This window comes from Chiloscyllium plagiosum, chromosome 37 (genome assembly GCF_004010195.1).
Source record: "Chiloscyllium plagiosum isolate BGI_BamShark_2017 chromosome 37, ASM401019v2, whole genome shotgun sequence".
Taxonomy (NCBI): Eukaryota; Metazoa; Chordata; class Chondrichthyes; order Orectolobiformes; family Hemiscylliidae; genus Chiloscyllium; species Chiloscyllium plagiosum.
This window is the reverse complement of record NC_057746.1, coordinates 19,762,812-19,769,790: the sequence shown is the minus strand read 5'-3', so window position 1 is coordinate 19,769,790 and position 6,979 is coordinate 19,762,812.

The following is a 6,979-nucleotide window of genomic DNA, read 5'->3' as shown; positions in this document are numbered from 1 at the left end:
GTGATCTACTCACTGAAGGGGCGATATTGACCATAACAGAGTGAGAGTGAGTGATCCACTCACTGATGGGGCGATATTGACCATACCACAGTGAGAGTGAGTGATCCACTCACTGACAGGGCGATATTGACCATATCACCCTGAGAGTCAGTGATCCACTCACTGACGGGACAATATTGACCATAACACAGTGAGAGTGGGTGATCCACTCACTGACGGGGCGATATTGACCAAAACACAGTGAGAGTGAGTGATCCACTCACTGACGGGGCGATATTGACCAAAACACAGTGATAGTGAGTGATCCACTCACTAACAGGGTGGGATGGACCATAACACAGTGAGAGTGAGTGATCCACTCACTGACGGGGCGATATTGACCATAACACAGTGAGAGTGAGTGATCCACTCACTGACGGGGCGGTATTGACCAGAGTGAGAGTGAGTGATCCACTCACTGACGGGGCGATATTGACCATAACAGAGTGAGAGTGAGTGATCCACTCACTGACGGGGCGGTATAGACCATAACACAGTGAGAGTGAGTGATCCACTCACTGATGGGCGATATTGACCATAACACAGTGAGAGTGAGTGATCCACTCACTGACGGGGCGATATTGACCATAACACAGTGAGAGTGAGTGATCCACTCACTGACGGTGCGGTATTGACCATAACACAGTGAGAGTGAGTGATCCACTCACTGACGGGGCGATATTGACCATAACAGAGTGAGAGTGCGTGATGCACTCACTGACGGGACGATATTGACCATAACACAGTGATAGTGAGTGATCCACTCACTGACGGGGCGATATTGACCATAACACAGTGAGAGTGAGTGATCCACTCACTGACGGGGCGATATAGACCATAACACAGTGAGAGTGAGTGATCCACTCACTGACGGGCCGATATTGACCATAACAGAGTGAGAGTGAGTGATCCACTCACTGACGGGGCGATATTGACCATTACACTGTGAGAGTGAGTGATCCACTCACTGACTGGGCGATATTGACCATAACACAGTGATAGTGAGTGATCCACTCACTGACGGGGCGATATTGACCATAACACAGTGAGAGTGAGTGATCCACTCACTGACGGGGCGATATTGGCCATAACACAGTGAGAGTGGGTGATCCACTCACTGACGGGGCGATATTGACCATAACACAGTGAGAGTGAGTGATCCACTCACTGACGGGGCGATATTGACCATATCACAGTGAGAGTGAGTGATCCACTCACTGACGGGGCGATATTGACCATAACACAGTGAGAGTGAGTGGTCCACTCACTGACGGGGCGATATTGACCATATCACAGTGAGAGTGAGTGATCCACTCACTGACGGGGCGGTATTGACCATAACACAGTGAGAGTGGGTGATCCACTCACTGACGGGGCGAAATTGACCATAACACAGCGAGAGTGAGTGAGCCACTCACTGACGGGGCGATATTGACCATAACACAGTGAGAGTGAGTGATCCACTCACTGACGGGGCGATATTGACCATAACACAGTGAGGGTGAGTGATCCACTCACCGACGGGGCGATATTGACCATATCACAGTGAGAGTGGGTGATCCACTCACTGACGGGGCGATATAGACCATATCACAGTGAGAGTGGGTGATCCACTCACTGACGGGGTGATATTGACCATAACACAGTGAGAGTGAGTGATCCACTCACTGACGGGGCGATATTGACCATAACACAGTGAGAGTGAGTGATCCACTCACTGACGGGGCGATATTGACCACAACACAGTGAGAGTGAGTGAGCCACTCACTGACGGGGCGATATTGACCACAACACAGCGAGAGTGAGTGAGCCACTCACTGACGGGGCGATATTGACCACAACACAGCGAGAGTGAGTGAGCCACTCACTGACGGGGCGATATTGACCACAACACAGCGAGAGTGAGTGAGCCACTCACTGACGGGGCGATATTGACCACAACACAGCGAGAGTGAGTGAGCCACTCACTGACGGGGCGATATTGACCACAACACAGCGAGAGTGAGTGAGCCACTCACTGACGGGGCGATATTGACCACAACACAGCGAGAGTGAGTGAGCCACTCACTGACGGGGCGATATTGACCACAACACAGCGAGAGTGAGTGAGCCACTCACTGACGGGGCGATATTGACCACAACACAGCGAGAGTGAGTGAGCCACTCACTGACGGGGCGATATTGACCACAACACAGCGAGAGTGAGTGAGCCACTCACTGACGGGGCGATATTGACCACAACACAGCGAGAGTGAGTGAGCCACTCACTGACGGGGCGATATTGACCATAACACAGTGAGAGTGAGTGATCCACTCACTGACGGGGCGATATAGACCATATCACAGTGAGAGTGGGTGATCCACTCACTGACGGGGCGATATAGACCATATCACAGTGAGAGTGGGTGATCCACTCACTGACGGGGCGATATAGACCATATCACAGTGAGAGTGGGTGATCCACTCACTGACGGGGCGATATAGACCATATCACAGTGAGAGTGGGTGATCCACTCACTGACGGGGCGATATAGACCATATCACAGTGAGAGTGGGTGATCCACTCACTGACGGGGCGGTATTGACCATAACACAGTGAGAGTGAGTGATCCACTCACTGACGGGGCGATATAGACCATATCACAGTGAGAGTGGGTGATCCACTCACTGACGGGGCGGTATTGACCATAACACAGTGAGAGTGAGTGATCCACTCACTGACGGGGCGATATTGACCACAACACAGCGAGAGTGAGTGAGCCACTCACTGACGGGGCGATATTGACCACAACACAGCGAGAGTGAGTGAGCCACTCACTGACGGGGCGATATTGACCACAACACAGCGAGAGTGAGTGAGCCACTCACTGACGGGGCGATATTGACCACAACACAGCGAGAGTGAGTGAGCCACTCACTGACGGGGCGATATTGACCACAACACAGCGAGAGTGAGTGAGCCACTCACTGACGGGGCGATATTGACCACAACACAGCGAGAGTGAGTGAGCCACTCACTGACGGGGCGATATTGACCACAACACAGCGAGAGTGAGTGAGCCACTCACTGACGGGGCGATATTGACCACAACACAGCGAGAGTGAGTGAGCCACTCACTGACGGGGCGATATTGACCACAACACAGCGAGAGTGAGTGAGCCACTCACTGACGGGGCGATATTGACCACAACACAGCGAGAGTGAGTGAGCCACTCACTGACGGGGCGATATTGACCATAACACAGTGAGAGTGAGTGATCCACTCACTGACGGGGCGATATAGACCATATCACAGTGAGAGTGGGTGATCCACTCACTGACGGGGCGATATAGACCATATCACAGTGAGAGTGGGTGATCCACTCACTGACGGGGCGATATAGACCATATCACAGTGAGAGTGGGTGATCCACTCACTGACGGGGCGATATAGACCATATCACAGTGAGAGTGGGTGATCCACTCACTGACGGGGCGATATAGACCATATCACAGTGAGAGTGGGTGATCCACTCACTGACGGGGCGGTATTGACCATAACACAGTGAGAGTGAGTGATCCTCTCACTGACGGGGCGATATTGACCGTAACAGAGTGAGAGTGAGTGATCCACTCACTGACGGGGCGGTATTGACCATAACAGAGTGAGAGTGAGTGATCCACTCACTGATGGGGCGATATTGACCATAACACAGTTAGAGTGAGTGATCCACTCAGTGACGGGGCGATATTGACCATATCACAGTGAGAGTGAGTGATCCACTCACTGACGGGGCGATGTTGACCATAACACAGTGAGAGTGAGTGATCCACTCACTGACGGGGCGATGTTGACCGTAACAGAGTGAGAGTGAGTGATCCACTCACTGACGGGGCGATATTGACCATAACACAGTGAGAGTGAGTGATCCACTCACTGACGGGGCGATATTGACCATAACACAGTGAGAGTGAGTGATCCACTCACTGACAGGGCGATATTGACAATAACACAGTGAGAGTGAGTGATCCACTCACTGACGGGGCGGGATAGACCATAACAGAGTGAGAGTGAGTGATCCACTCACTGACGGGGCGATGTTGACCATAACACAGTGAGAGTGAGTGATCCACTCATTGACGGGGCGATATTGACCATAACACAGTGAGAGTGAGTGATCCACTCACTGACGGGGCGATATTGACCATAACACAGTGAGAGTGAGTGATCCACTCATTGACGGGGCGATATTGACCATAACACAGTGAGAGTGAGTGATCCACTCACTGACGGGGCGATATTGACCATAACACAGTGAGAGTGAGTGATCCACTCACTGACGGGGCGGTATTGACCATAACACAGTGAGAGTGAGTGATCCTCTCACTGACGGGGCGATATTGACCGTAACAGAGTGAGAGTGAGTGATCCACTCACTGACGGGGCGATATTGACCATAACACAGTGAGAGTGAGTGATCCACTCACTGACGGGGCGATATTAACCATAACAGAGTGAGAGTGAGTGATCCACTCACTGACGGGGCGATATTGACCATAACACAGTGAGAGTGAGTGATCCACTCACTGATGGGGCGATATTGACCATAACGGAGTGAGGCTGAGTGATCCACTCACTGACGGGGCGATATTGACCATAACACAGTGAGAGTGAGTGATCCACTCACTTACGGGGCGATATTGAGCATAACACAGTGAGAGTGAGTGATCCACTCACTGACGGGACAATATTGACCATAACAGAGTGAGAGATCCACTCACTGATGGGGCGATATTGACCATAGCACAGTGAGAGTGGGTGATCCACTCACTGACGGGGCGGTATTGACCATAACACAGTGAGAGTGAGTGATCCACTCACTGACGGGGCGATATTGACCATAACACAGTGAGAGTGGTGATCCACTACAGTGAGAGTGAGTGAACCACTCACTGACGGGGCGACATTGACCATAACACAGTGAGAGTGAGTGATCCACTCACTGACGGGGCGATATTGACCATAACACAGTGAGAGTGAGTGATCCACTCACTGACCGGGCGATATTGACCATAACACAGTGAGAGTGAGTGAACCACTCACTGACGGAGCGATATTGACCATAACACAGTGAGAGTGGATGATCCACTCACTGACGGGGGGATATTGACCATATCACAGTGAGAGTGTGTGATCCACTCACTGACGGGGCGATATAGACCATAACAGTGAGAGTGAGTGATCCACTCACTGACGGGGCGATATTGACCATATCACAGTGAGAGTGGATGATCCACTCACTGACGGGGGGATATTGACCATAACACAGTGAGAGTGTGTGATCCACTCACTGACGGGGCGATATTGACCATAACACAGTGAGGCTGAGAGATCCACTCACTGACGGGGCGGTATTGACCATAACACAGTGAGAGTGAGTGATCCACTCACTGACGGGGCCGTATTGACCAACACACAGTGAGAGTGAGTGATCCACTCACTGACGGGGCGGTATTGACGATAACAGAGTGAGAGTGAGTGATCTACTCACTGAAGGGGCGATATTGACCATAACACAGTGAGAGTGAGTGATCCACTCACTGACGGGGCGATATTGACCATAACACAGTGAGAGTGAGCGATCCACTCACTGACGGGGCGATATTGACCATAACACAGTGAGAGTGAGTGATCCACTCACTGATGGGGCGATATTGACCATAACACAGTGAGAGTGAGTGATCCACTCACTGACGGGGCGATATTGACGATTACAGAGTGAGAGTGAGTGATCCACTCACTGATGGGGCGATATTGACCATAACACAGTGAGAGTGAGTGATCCACTCACTGACGGGGCGGTATAGACCATAACACAGTGAGAGTGAGTGATCCACTCACTGACGGGACGATATTGACCATAACACAGTGAGATTGAGTGATCCACTCACTGACGGGGCGGTATAGACCATAACAGAGTGAGAGTGAGTGATCCACTCACTGACGGGGCGATATTGACCAACACAGTGAGAGTGGGTGATCCACTCACTGACAGGGCGATATTAACCATAACATAGTGAGAGTGAGTGATCCACTCACTAACGGGGCGATATTAACCATAACACAGTGAGACTGAGTGATCGACTCACTGACGGGACGATATTGACCATAACACAGTGAGAGTGAGAGATCCACTCACTGACGGGGCGGTATTGACCATAACAGAGTGAGAGTGAGTGATCCACTCACTGACGGGGCGATATTGACCAACACAGTGAGAGTGGGTGATCCACTCACTGACGGGGCGATATTAACCATAACATAGTGAGAGTGAGTGATCCACTCACTGACGGGGCGATATTGACCAACACAGTGAGAGTGGGTGATCCACTCACTGACGGGGCGATATTAACCATAACATAGTGAGAGTGAGTGATCCACTCACTGACGGGACGATATTGACCATAACACAGTGAGAGTGAGAGATCCACTCACTGACGGGGCGGTATTGACCATAACACAGTGAGAGTGAGAGATCCACTCACTGACGGGGCGGTATTGACCATAACACAGTGAGAGTGAGAGATCCACTCACTGACGGGGCGGTATTGACCATAACACAGTGAGAGTGAGAGATCCACTCACTGACGGGGCGGTATTGACCATAACACAGTGAGAGTGAGAGATCCACTCACTGACGGGGCGGTATTGACCATAACACAGTGAGAGTGAGAGATCCACTCACTGACGGGGCGGTATTGACCATAACACAGTGAGAGTGAGAGATCCACTCACTGACGGGGCGGTATTGACCATATCACAGTGAGAGTGAGTGATCCACTCACTGACGGGACAATATTGACCATAACAGAGTGAGAGATGGTGATCCACTCACTGACGGGGCGATATTGACCATAACACAGTGAGAGTGAGAGATCCACTCACTGACGGGGCGGTAT